Source organism: Musa acuminata, chromosome BXJ1-5, assembly GCF_036884655.1.
Source record: "Musa acuminata AAA Group cultivar baxijiao chromosome BXJ1-5, Cavendish_Baxijiao_AAA, whole genome shotgun sequence".
NCBI classification, from domain to species: domain Eukaryota; kingdom Viridiplantae; phylum Streptophyta; class Magnoliopsida; order Zingiberales; family Musaceae; genus Musa; species Musa acuminata.
The window spans coordinates 9762501-9776466 of NC_088331.1; the positions used below are offsets into that span (position 1 = coordinate 9762501).

The window sequence follows — 13966 nt, forward strand, 5'->3', positions numbered from 1 at the left end:
TAACTCGGTATTGGTATAAGATAACTCGGGATTTCAGAAGCCTATCTACTATGTTAGTCATATTATAAACAAGCTCAAGGAATGATAACTCAACCTCCTCCCAATGAGAGGCTTGTATTTATACTAGTATTGGCAACAAGAAAGCTCCACTAGTATTTTCAAGCACATTTCATATAGGTGATCACTAACCAACCACTCAAACTGTTGAGGTGGTCAGTAGAGTTGGGTGAGCTCGACATCCAATATGTTTTGAAGACTACTATAAAGGCCCAAACACTAGCAGACTTTATATTAGAATCAACTCCTCCTTTGCTTGAGATCAACAACCACACCCCACCAACATTGTAACATCCCTCATTTTTAAAAACTTTGTAAGGGTCTATTTGTAATATAGGGACCTAAATGTAAATATTAGAAATATAATATGATCTGTGAAAGATTCCCATTTAAAGTAAAGAAAAAAATAGTAGACATGTGTCACTAGCTAACCTAATGGTTCCACCTAAGTTTGCTCTAAGGATGACACATAGCCCTTTTCATGTATGCTTGCCACCTTGTAACATTTGCAACTCTTGTGTTAGCCAAAAGTAATTAAATGAGAGATTAAAGGAGAAACTAAATGTAAACTTAAGATGTTGTGGCAACGTGAGTATAAGAAGAGAAGAAGAAGAAAAAGAAGAAAAAGAAGAAGAGGAAGAGGAAACTTTGTTTGAGGATTTGCATCAACTCCCCCACATTTAGGAATCAAACTCTTCTAAGGCAAGTATTCTAATCCCATCCCACAGAAATATTAATCTTTATTTTTATTTTTATTTTACATAATTCGAAAGATTTCAGCTTAGCACCAAACCTTTCTTTTATTTTGATACAAAGCCATTGAATTTGTAATTTTTTAGTAATCTGACTTCTATGCATTATTTTCGGACCTAACTTTTAGCACTAAACTCTGATTTAGGCAAAGTCTAATTCATTTGAAAGTAGACTTAAAAATCTTTATTTTGATATTAAGATTAAATGATTTGGAGTTTAAACGCCTACTCATACTTCTGTTTCAATTAACCCTACAGATTCTGTAAAATAGGGACTGTAATTTTTGACCTCTTGTTGCTTAATTGCTTATAACTTTCTGCTGGGAACTCAGATTTTATACAAAATATGATTTATTAAAAACTAGACTCAAACATCTTTCTGTCATTGTCTGATTTGAAATTTTTGGAATACAAATGCAAATTGAAAACATCTATTTTTATCAACCTTGTGGATTTAGTAAAATAGAGCTTATGTTTTTAGACCTTTCACTACGAAATTATTTTTAACTCCCTATTGTAAACTCTAATTCAGCAAAACTTGATTTATTTGAAAATAGATTAACACATCTTTTGAATAACACCTATTTTATATAAATTGGAGCATAATTGGTTATCTAAATAATGTATGCATTCTACCTCTTAAATTCTACCAAAATCGAGCTTTGGTCGATTTTGCCTCCTCTTGTTTCTTCTTTTTGAAAATCGATTTCAATAAAAACCCTTACCTAAGTTGAGCTTTACATTATTACTTTGAATTCTTGTATACTTTTGTTCTTCAATTATTTGTATACCTGTATTTATTATGTAAAGTTCAAGTTTGTATCATAATATTTTGTATAGGCATATGCATTCTGTTGTTTCCGCATATGTTTCCGATATGTCCCAATTTTATTGTTCACTATTCTTTTATACTCCAGTGTTTGTGGGATAAATGTGAACCTTTGCCAGAAATGGTAAAGGGAGTTATGCTTAGAGCCTGTGATGCTTTGTCGGCCCCCTATGACTTCACTCTAGGTGGATGAAGCTCCCAAACGTGGGAGACTTATGTTTGGTGTTCATTCAGAAATGGATGGACTATATTGTTATGATCCCACTTCACCTTTTATCTGCTTGATATGATATCTAAAGCTTTGGTTATGTGTTTCTATATGTGCTTTGGATGAGAATGATATGAAAGTAATGTCAAATTCGACGTTTGAGCTTTTATTCTGTATTCGTTCTTTGATATATTTCCAAAATATTTCATATGTCATCGATATCCAAAATGCTCCTTGCGTCTTTATTATGCCTTGAAAAGTGCAACATCCCTTATTTTTGAAAATTTTATAAGGATCTATTTGTAATATAGAGACCTAAATATAAATATTAGAAATGTAATATGATTTGTGAAAGATTCCCATTTAAAGTAAAGGAAAAAAAAAAAGTAGACACGTGTCACTAGCTAACCTAATGGTGCCACCTAAGTTTGCTCTAAGGATGACACCTAGCATTTTTCATGCATGCTTGCCACCTTGCAACGTTTGCAACCCTTGTGTTAGCCAAAAGTAATTAAATGAGAGATTAAAGGAGAAACTAAATGTAAACTTAAGATGCTGCGGGGAATGTGAGTGTAAGAAGAGAAGAAGAAGAAGAAGAAGAGGAAGAGGAAACTTTGTTTGAGGTTTTGCATCAATTCCCCCACATTTAGGAATCAAACTCTTCTAAGACAAGTATTCTAACTCCATCCCACATAAATCTTAATCTCTGTTTTCATTTTAATTCTACATAATTCAAAAGATTTGAGCTTAGCACTAAACCTTTCTTTCGTTTTAATACAAAGTCATTGAATATATAAATTTTCGGTAATCCGACATCTATGCACTGTTTCGGACCTAACTTTTAGCACTAAACTCTGATTTAGGCAAAGTCTAATTTATTTGAAAGTAGACTTAAAGACCTTTATTTTGGAAATCTTATTTGTTTTAAATTGTCCTATTTGCTATGGATAAGCTAGTCACTTGCTGAGCTTTATGTCTTCACCCCGTTGCTATATAAAATTTTCAAGATAGCTTGTCGCTCGCTAGAATGTTTAAAACGGGCTGAGGCAATGGAAAGCCAGATGATTTTGGAGAAAATCTTTCATACTTGATAAGTTGATGTTGTATAAGTTTCTTTTGTGTGTAATGAAATATTATCGATAACTCTATATTGATGTGTCTTGTAAATATTTGGAACGTACCTCTCATGTCGGGATTTTAAGAATGTTAAGTTTAAACTCTATAATGATATAAACATGTGGTACATATTGGTTTTGTGATTGTATAGATTGTCACGCTTATGGATTTATGATGTGGTTATGGTTTAGTTGAGTTGGCTTTGGATTTTGTGAATCATTAAGTGATATGATGGTATGAGTATAAACTGCACAGGTCTTATAGATTATAGAATATATGGAAATGACTAGAATGTATAAATTGTGGAATATAGAGGTGAATTTTGACTTGAACGTTTTCTCAATGTCCTCAAATGTGTGATTGGATCCTGGAATGTATTATTGTTGATCTATAATAAATTTGGGGCAGGGCGTGACAAACATGGATGCTATTCATGGATGTCTTATCACCTCGAATAGGGGTGGTGTTGGACTCATCTTAAAATGCCTGAATAAATAAACATACGAAAAAGCTTTTCGGTTTGGGTTCAAAATCTCTAATAATGAAGCCGAGTATAAGGCGCTTCTCTCAAGGCTTTGGCTCACTAGGGTATTTCAAGTCCAGGATTTAACAATATTCAATGACTCACAATTAGTTGCGAACCAAGGGAAACTACAAACCTCGAGATATAACCATAGTAAAGTACCTCGTCAAGGTGTAGAAATTAATATGTAGCTTCTCTCGACTCGATGTGTTGTAGGTCCTCCGTAAAGAGAATGCCTAGGTTGATGTGCTCACTAGATTAGCATTGACCTGGGCCCCGAAGGAGGGTTAGCCATTAGTCAAGACGTTACTAACCCAAACTATTAAGAAGCATGATAGTGGCTACATTTGAAGAAGAGCCGAACTAGATGGATGAGATATTATGCTAAAAATAAATAAAATGCTCCTGATAGACCCTACATCGACCCAAAGAGTCAAGTATTATCAAGCATAGTTTTGCATAATTAATAGTCACTTATATCTTAAGTCTTTTAGTCAACATTTCCTCGAATGTTTGACACTTAAAGAGGTCGAGAAGGTGCTCGCCAAGGTGCATGAGGGTATTTGCGAAGAACACACTAGTGGATAGACCTTTGGCTTCAATGTACTTCGGTAAAGGTTCTACTGTTGACACTGCACAAGGATACAATAGCCTATGCCTAAAGATGCCTTAGGTGTTAGATGTTTACACATATACAACATCAACCGATAAATTTTTTGAGTCTGATCGATTATGGATGACCCTTCACCCAGTAGAGTATAGACATCCTCATACCCTTTTCATTGACCTTGGGCCAATAAAGGTTTCTCATTATTGAGTTGATTATTTTATGAATTTGGTGGAGGCTAAGCTATTAGAGTCGATCACTGAGAAGTAAATTGAGGGATTCGTATGAAAGAATAGCATCATCTGCTTTAGAATTCTGAGAGTCATTATCACCGACAACGGAACTCAATTCAGCTATACAAAGTTCAAGGAGTTCAACTAATATTTAACTCGGTAGCTCATCCTCAGACTATCGATCTCACCGAGGTCACCAATCGAGTTATTCTCGAAGGGTTAAGAAACAGATTGTTGGGCAAAAGATACCTAGGTGAATGAGCTACCAAGTATCTTGTAGGCCTCTCAAACGACATCTAAGATTAGGTTGGGAGAATTACTATTCAACTTAGCCTCCAGCACTAAGGCTGTCTTACCACCCGAGATAATCTTTCCAATACCTCGGGTTGAGAATTTTAATGAGAAAATATTCAAAAAAGGACTTCAAGCCAGACTTGACTTAATCAATGAGGTCAAAGCATAAGCATACTTAAGGGCACTAAGATATAAAAAATGATAGTCAAACTATATAATTAAGATGTTCACCCTCAGAGAGTTGGAATTGGGGACCTAGTGCTTCGAGAAGCTGAAGTTAGTAATCTAACTAGATCTCATGGTAAGCTAGCATCGAATTGGGAAGAGCCATATCGAGTCATCGAGATCGTCCGAGATGAAATCTATTACCTCAAGACAATAAATGGAGTGGTGCTATCGAGGACATGACATATCATAGACTTAACGAAGTTTTACCCCTAAGATGTCCTTTGGGATTAAGTTGGGGAGACTACGCCTCAAGCATCGAGCATTAGTCTATCATGTCTTTGGCATCAATTGTAAAGTATATATATACTTTTTAAGTGTTAGTGTTGCAAGGAGAAAGATATTCATTACTATAAAAATGATTACATCAACTCGATCGAGCTTGTACATCCAAAATGAGATCCTGACCTACTAAGATAGAGGACTGGTTGGTCAGACAAGCCTAACGACACTATAAGCAGATGACAAAAGGAATAAGATAGGTAGACATACTCGATGACTCATACCAACACAATATGAATAATAAGCTAGGCATTGGGGTGAGGTGGCGAGTTAGGACCATCGTAAAAGGCACTTTGGGTGCCATCACAACGTTATGATCCTCGAGGTAATTAGTGAACAGATCCTCCTCGAGCTTCGTCCTAGGATACCTTGTTTTAAAATGAGCTAAGGCAATATAGTACCCGTATTGATATGAGGTTACCCTCAACCTCTCCAATCCCCTCCTAAACTCGGCGAAGGCCTTGTAGTTAATAATCGCTTCCTTTTGATACCTCGATATCATGCATTGCTCAGTATCTAATGCCTCCTTCAAACCCTAAACCTACTCAGTGATGCTCATGACTCACTCATTGGGCACAACAACTTGCTCGACGAGCTCCGAGTTGTATATTCTCATCGAATCTAACTCTCGAGTAAGTCATAGCAACTCATTTTCTATGTTTCAGTTATTATTCCAGACTCCTCTTAATTGCTCGACGTAGTTGGCAAGGCGTCGCTCAACCTCTTTTAGCTGCCTTGCCAACTCAGCCACCTAAGCCCTTGCCTTGCCTGACCTAAACCTATAAGAAAAAAACACTCCTTCCAACCCTTATTATTAGAAGGGGCACCACTAACTCTGAAGCCCTCCCGAGTAGCTAGGTAGAAATTATTTTTTCTCTTTCATAGTTGAAAGCAAGTAATGAAGAGTTTGTAAGTGAGGTAATATCAACAGTCAGTATTCTTCGATGAACACTACCAAGTAGTGCCATGAGCTAGACATTATATATGAGGGTGATATCCTTCACTATTGAAGGTAATATACTATAGCTAGGTGGAGGAAAAAATGAAGTCCCAACTTTAAAATATTAGAAGATAAGTAAAATAACTTGAACATGAGATCGAATGAATGGTGATCGGGCCAAGAGATTTACAGATCAAACTTGATCGGGATGGAGTACCAAGTCCGCAAGTGATCCAGGAGTTGTGCGCTCATCATTAAGTCTATATCGTACATACTTTTCATATACTCTAAGCCCCAAAGAACCTTTAGGGTTCATGGAAATTGACTCCCCCGACAAGGGAGAGGTTAGGACTTCCTTCGCCCTTGGGTTATCCAAGGATAGAGTATCGATCTACTTGATCATTCGACAATCATGAAATCGATAGGAGCTAGTATGAGAAAAGAAAGACATATCGGCCTACGAAGGCGAAAGAGCATGATGCTCGAAGACTGAGGTGTTATTAAGTCGACGCACCAAGAGACTAAGGGAGTTTTGGATGCTCAAATGGAAGAGTGAGTCTCACCCCCTATACTCAAGGGGGATTTACAAGGACATCTATTGATAAAGGGATACTTCAAAAAACACAAAAGTGATTAATGTACCAATATCATCTTAAAAAGCACAAAAGTGACTAATGCGTGAAGTCCACCTCGGAAAGCACAAAAGTGATTAATATACGAAAAACCTAACCTGTGTAGAAAAAAACCCATTATGGTCGAAGGCTCAAAGCAAAATATACTTAAGGTGCAGGGTGTCATATTCTAGGAGCCTAAACTATGTAATTAAATAAATCATCCTTTATTTGTTACATGAGTTAGGAAAACCTGACCCGCATCAAAAGAGACTTGTTACGGTGGGAGGCACTATACAAAATATACTTGAGACACGTGAGTTGGGAAAACCCAACCCGCATCAGAAGAAACTCATCATGACGGGAGACTCATGACAAAATATATCCAAGGTATGTGAGTTCGATCCCCGCCTTCGCTCGAAGTGGGGAGGTTAGGAAGCCCAACCTCCTTTGCCTTTACTGAGGTAGGGATGTTGGGAAGTGCCTCCGCCTAAGGCGTGGGGCTTAGGAAGTACGACCTCACCTTTTCCTACAATGTGAAGGTCGGAAAACCCAACCCCTACCTCCACCGAGGTGTGGAGGTTGGAAAGTCTAATCCCCACCTTTGCCCAAGGCGTGGAGGTCGAAAAACTCGACATCATCTAGTTAATGTGTGTCCCTCGACGATATGAGGTGTAGGTCAATAATGGATTGCCACCGACAATGCTAGAGATGATCCCAGATAGACATGTCAGACAAACTCATTCCAGGCGATGTAGACATACTAAACGAACACATGCCATATGAACTAAACATGCCACCAGGTTGATCATATATCGAAGAGGTATGAACTCAACATGCCAAATGAACCAAACGTCGCACTCCAGACCCCTCTGACAAGAGTCTCAAAGCATGTCTTTAGGGGGAGACAAATGATAGAGAGTACATTGTTATCTAAACGTCATTCGACATGCAACAACCACATGGTGCCCAAGGTGGAAGGAGAATACAAAGATTACCCTCCACTCATTTGCCCATGTGGGCAAGGGGTCCAAGGCAAGAGGTTATGGGTTACACCCCCTCCCCTATATGTCACCCATGTAGATAGGAGGTTAGAGGGAGGTTGTTAGAGATGGTTAAAGACCGTCTCATTATAAAATATTTTATTAAATATTCTACTTCTTTATGACCAGATAATTTATCTCCACCACAGTGAAAATGTGAGCTGACTTTTTTTGACTACTCAAGTCGCACTAATACATCTTGATTTACTAATTTTGACATTGAAAAGATCTAATCGAAAAACTTATCTGGTTCTAGTATCCAGACCACATTGGGCTAATAAGATGTCAATAATTTTTGTTATGTAGTTTTTTCGGATGAAACTCGATGTGTAGATTTCCGAGGTCCTTTTGATGATCAATTGTGAGTTTTTTTTATAAAGAGCTAATGTTGCGTCTCTTTTTTTGATGCACCAGAGAAGATTTATCATATCAGATTTATTCGAGAGAATATCCCGGTCAAGAGTCGGTAAAAAGGAGTTGATCGATTCCCACGGGACCGGAATTATCTGAAGTACACGTGTGGTTATCGGAATGGCATAGCGTGTTGTTCACCCCGCGAGATGGATGATGTGGTTGGCGTTGAGGGTGCGTCCGTCACGGTGGCCAAACGTGTCAAGCGAGGATGCCACAAGATCGATAGCAACAGCTTGGCTGAAGAATCGATCAATCACATTGTGAGGTGGATTAGTGGAGCGGCTCACAGAACCTTAAACCGAAGGAGGATCTGAATGAGATCAGCTTCCGCATATGGTGGGAAAGAGTTCTTAACGAATGAGATCTCCGTGCAATAATCGAATGCGAACCTTTCAGTCCATGCTCCGAGTACAACGATCAATCCCACCAGTCGCAAGCACTTTGGCACTGCTATCGGAATCCTCCTAACAATCCTCCAACCTTGTCCTCACATCAAGAACCTCCTTTCCTTTTTCCTACACGACAAAAAGAAAAAGATAGGGTAAAGCATCTCCCATCTCCATCGGTCCTCCAGTTTCATGCCGGAATAAAAACAGCCAGCGCGACACTTCGACTTAGTCCTCGTTGATTCTGACAAAATATGTAAAGCGGAGGGAATAAAGATGAACCATACCTCCGTCACTCCTTCCACAACTTGGTAACCCAGTCAACAACATTTCCTACAACAGAACCAGCAACAGAACAATTCTAGGAAGAAATCTTGTATTGATCGACAAGCTGGAGAGGCAAGAAAGACAGAATTACTAAAGCATGGAGAGCGAAGGTGACGAAAAGAGGACACTTTCTATTTCTTCCTTTGTTAGATGTCTTCTTATCTCGTAGAATCTCCGATACCACCACACGTTTTCTTGCCACGCTAGTTCAGATGGCGACCCTTTTGCCAGCACTCGGTTTTGCCTGCTTTGCTTTTCTTTATGATGGCCGAACCTCCCTTCCCGGCTCCTCCCACCGCCCACTGGGGACGTAAGGCCTTAGAGGTCGGAGTGGATCTGCTACACCTTGTTGCTTCGATATACAGGAGATTCGCCAACTTACGCATCACTTCGGAGTGGATGTTTTGAGCACCTCGTGCAGCAACACTGGCCATACATGTGCTGTTCTGCCACAGCACAGCCAAAGTCTCTGTTGGAGAAGAAAGAAGACATCTTATGGATGAAGAAAAAATAAGTACTTCATTGCTTCAGATAGAAAATATTGCGTAAGAGTTTTGACAAAATTCTCACACTCCCAAAGAGAGTTTTCTGCAGAATTTTCTAAGATGCTAAACTGATTTCGATAGTTGCACCCACTAATATTCAGTCTTAAGCACAATAAGCCAAATACAAACTGCACAATGAAATTACAGATTACACTGCTGAAAGATAACTAAAGCAAATGTTAAACATCAAAAATTCATGCTGTGTATTCCAAAATATTTAAACTGGTAATAATGCCAGCAGCTGATGTGCTTAACGTAGATAGAAACTGCAATGAACTGTCACAAGTTGCTTTTGATAATGCAGATACATGAACCAGAGAAGATAAGCACACAAAAGTGTCGAAGTCGAGGAAAGCAACAAATTATTTTGAATCTCAATGGACCAGGCTGGTAGAAGAAGACCCACATCAAATACTGACTAGAAGAAAGATCCAAGACAACCAATTCTTTGCATTGGAAGAGGCTTAGGTGAATCTGTGGGATCCATCCATTAACAGAACATAAGATAAGTGGGGAAGAAAAATCTAAGACACTTTCGATCCATTTGGGATGTAAAGAGATTAAAGAGAAAAGATTCTAACTACGTAATGTCAGTTGAAATTTTAGGTAAGGTTACATAGCCACTGGTGGCTTTATCTCTAAGACATCAAACTACAATGCACAATCAAGGAGATTGAAATTTACCTTGAGTTGGACGTACCAGATTTTATGCCTGTGGAAGTTGATGGTCCTTCGAAGGCATAATGTCCAAATAGTGATACTTGTATCTTCCATAACTGGGGAATGTACACGTAGTTACCTACGAGCATGAATGTCAGCACCATGTTAACGACTCAGTAACTGCCATTTCAAACAAAGGGCCAAACTAGCTAACATGCATATACACAATATCACTCGAGCCAGATAGACCCCATGCTTTACTGAGATCCTCTTAGTAACAGTAAAGAGCACATGGGCCAGGCACAATATACACTATTCTTGAACCTAAAACAGTGGGGATGATGAGATCATGATTAACAGGGGCTAAAGACACTAACAAAAAAGTCGATTGAAGAGATTTTAGCATAATAAGCTGATCTACTCATTCAAAAAAAAAAAAAAAACAGAAAAACATCTTCAAGGGCTAGAGGCATCAATTCAATTGATCACACTAACTATATATTTTCACTCAACACCACTATTATTTCCACATATCATCAGAAAGGAATCACCTCTAAAACATATTTGGACTTCACGTGCTGTATTTAACACATATTGCTGAATATGTTTGCAATTTTGGATGCCCTCCTCCAAGGTTATATATTATCTATGCCTTTAAAAATTAGGTCACATAAATGACTATCAGGGGCATATATCTAACACCAACATGTAAAACTTTCCAAATATACATCTAAATGGTGCTGGAACTGGAATAGTAACCACCTTAAGTGACATTTAGGAGAACTTGTGCAAGTATGCCTGAACCATCCTTTAGCTTTTATTTCATGTCATCCTTCCTGCATAGTTATCTTGTCATCCATCAACACCCATAGCAATTTATTATTGGAACATTTGTTGAGAGAAATATACAATGAACTAGGTTGTTTTCAAGAAAGCATACAGAGAGTCCATAAGGCTATTCATACATCTTAATATGCATTCAGGGCTTTACTCTCAACTTCATATTTCTTAGCACAGAAAAATAACTACCATATCTTTTACACGTATGTAGAAACATTCAAATTATGCTTCAGAAGGTAATCTATATCTGAAAACCCACCTTCAATCTCCCTACCCAATCACCATGGCATTTTCATTTTAAGAAGAAATAGAAGAAAACTACATCTTACTTCCAACAAGGACATGATTGATGCAAACATTAATATAATCAACCATCAGGCTTCTCTCCTTAGGAGTCATACATATAATAGAAAAGGGCCACAAAAGTCTCGAGAAACAAGAAGGGCCATAAAAGCCAAATTTACATATTTGCATGTTGTTCTCTCAAATTTTAAGAGCTCCACTCTCATCCTTCTCGTTCCCAATTTTCCATTGATAGCAGGACATTCCAAACCATCCAATTTCAGCATCTCTTTGAACTCTGTGCTTTTCTGTCAATCTGTCAGTAATCTAATAGTGAACAGGTTGCAATTTGCAGATGTACAATCTGAGATAAGTGTAGAATCACAAGTCATAACCACACAAACATGTCACCACTGATGAAGTAAAATCATGTTCATAAATTTGATGTTCCCAAATCACATGATATCCTTTACATAATCATCAAAGTACAAGATAAAGGGGAGTGAACTGACACTATATGGCGTGTCTTCAAAGCAATTTAAACTTTAAATGACTTATAAATTGGTCAGACATATTTATGGTGCTTGTACTGTAATTGCCATAAGAGACAAAATCAATGATCTTTGGTTTGCCTGATCAAACAAACAACACATACAATGAGCCGTCATGCCTCTTTTTTGGTTGATTAACAAGCTTGATGAAGAACTTTATAGATCTCTTTAAGTTTAGATTTGCTAGCCAGATCTTCAGGGGCAATAGCTACAACATTCCACCGATCAACGAATGAGCAAAAAACAGAGCCAATGTAGTGGCCCCAGTGGCCAAAATTCAGATCAGGTTAATGAAGTCTGAACAGCCCCTCTTGCATTAAGGGAATAAAATAACAACATTAGGCATCCTTTTTTGTTCCTTCAGCCTTCATTGAAGGACTATCGTGTTTGTGCAAACATGCCAATGATATGCGAAGCCGTGCTGTATGTTGTTTATATGACCATGCTGATATTTTTGCCAACTATCATAGGTCACTATGTATCATTCTAAAAACTTTTTGGCTTGTATCTCTACCGCAAAACAGGTGGTCATTACCTTCACTGTTCCATTGATGAAAGATTCTGATGATATGTCCAATTAACTTGAGAATAACTAAGTTGACAAAGCATTTGACTTGCCAATAACATTATAAGCATTCTACCAAACAAAAGCTGCTCACAAATGATTAATTCATCTGAGATTAAATCAATGATTCATAACTTCACAGCTATATAATCCCATTATTAAACTAAAAAACAAGCAAAAAAGTTTAACGATAACCCAATGCATAACTTAATCCTTGTAAGAACATGAATAACCATTTCCTGCCTATAAGTCATCTATATTCATGCATGCCAATTGTCATTGGTCCATTCAATGTGGTACTGGTCCAGTATGCACTTATATGGAATCACATGCCGCATGTGCCACTCACCAAATTATATATAAATAAATAAATATATATATATGTATATATATATATATATATATATATATATATATATATGTATATATAAATATATGTATGTATGTATATATGTATATATATATATGTATGTATGTATATATGTATATGTGTATGTATGTGTATATATATGTATGTATACATACACATATATACACACACATATCATTCTAAATGTTGCCAAATTTAGCTATCAGCATTTTCCCAGTAACTCAGGAACAAAATAGTCATTTGAAACATCTAAACTTACTGAAGCGCTGATATATTTGCCATGCATTATAGTGACTAGAAGATCAGTAACATGCATAGTAGATCATTGACCTCTTTAAGCGACAAAGTAACTTTTCTCAAAGCATGTTATGTTGCACAAGACTAACCATATGCACTTGCAGCCCCAAATACCAACATGCGAAACATGAACAAATAGACAGGTCTTACAGTATTGAGGATCCTCAACGCAGCCTCGAGTTTCAGTGGTCCAAGGTTCGTACGCCAGTGGCGCATAGCTCGCCGGAAGAGATCACCCACGGTCAACACATCTGCGAACCTCCAACTGAAAGAACGATGCAGGATTGAACAACACAACGTCAAGCCCTAAGTAAATCTTGGGACGAATCTTTCGAACAGAACAAGAGACGCTGAAACAATCGCACCAAAAACCTTCAAGATTCGATCAAGATTCCAACTGCAAAATCGAACATAAATCAAGTCCATATCATCAAATAAAGTGTCTGAGACTGGAACAACATGCAATAACCAATGAAAACCCTACATGTTAACCCTAAGAACAGGAAGATCTTAGGGTTTATCGAACCCGAGGAACAGGAAAGCGCTGGTTGAGCCCTCCAGGGCGGATATCATCCGAAGGCGCATCTTGATCTCGTTCGTTTCACGTGCCTCGATGTCGTCGTCGCGAGTCCAGCTCTCGAGAAGCAAGGTGAATGGCGAGGGAGGAGAGACCGATGAACAGCTTTGCGATGGCACGGGCAGCCGAGCTCGACAGGGATGGAGATGAATGGCATCCGAATCCGATTAACTACTTAGATACCCCGAAACCCGCAACTACTTTCTATTCGGATCCGTTTTAACTTTTAAATGGATACAAATCCGCTATCCCCGAGTCCGACGGCGGCCCGGTGGAACTCAAACAGCAGTTCGGTTAAGTTTCGTAAGCGAGATGGACCCGACACGTGACGGTTCGTATAAGCTGACGTTTCTTGATGCAATCCTATCCATCAAACATCAATACACGCGCAGAGCACGTTCGATATAAGTCACGAGCGAGCGGCAGATATCA

General features: G+C 38.2%; 1 long non-coding RNA gene across 6 annotated transcripts; it reads right to left on the minus strand.

Annotated features, from left to right (window-relative positions):
- Positions 1-8791: 8791 nt before the first annotated feature.
- On the minus strand, positions 8792-13668 carry LOC135673703 (uncharacterized). Of its 6 annotated transcripts, none has more exons than XR_010513429.1 (5): positions 13442-13668; positions 13108-13354; positions 10815-10888; positions 10077-10191; positions 8792-9316 (listed from the first exon to the last, which is right to left on the minus strand). It is a non-coding gene; the product is annotated as an uncharacterized LOC135673703 (long non-coding RNA). The 6 variants fall into 6 exon arrangements; XR_010513427.1 differs by having other exon boundaries at positions 10815-11490; XR_010513426.1 differs by having other exon boundaries at positions 10815-11538.
- Positions 13669-13966: the final 298 nt, after the last annotated feature.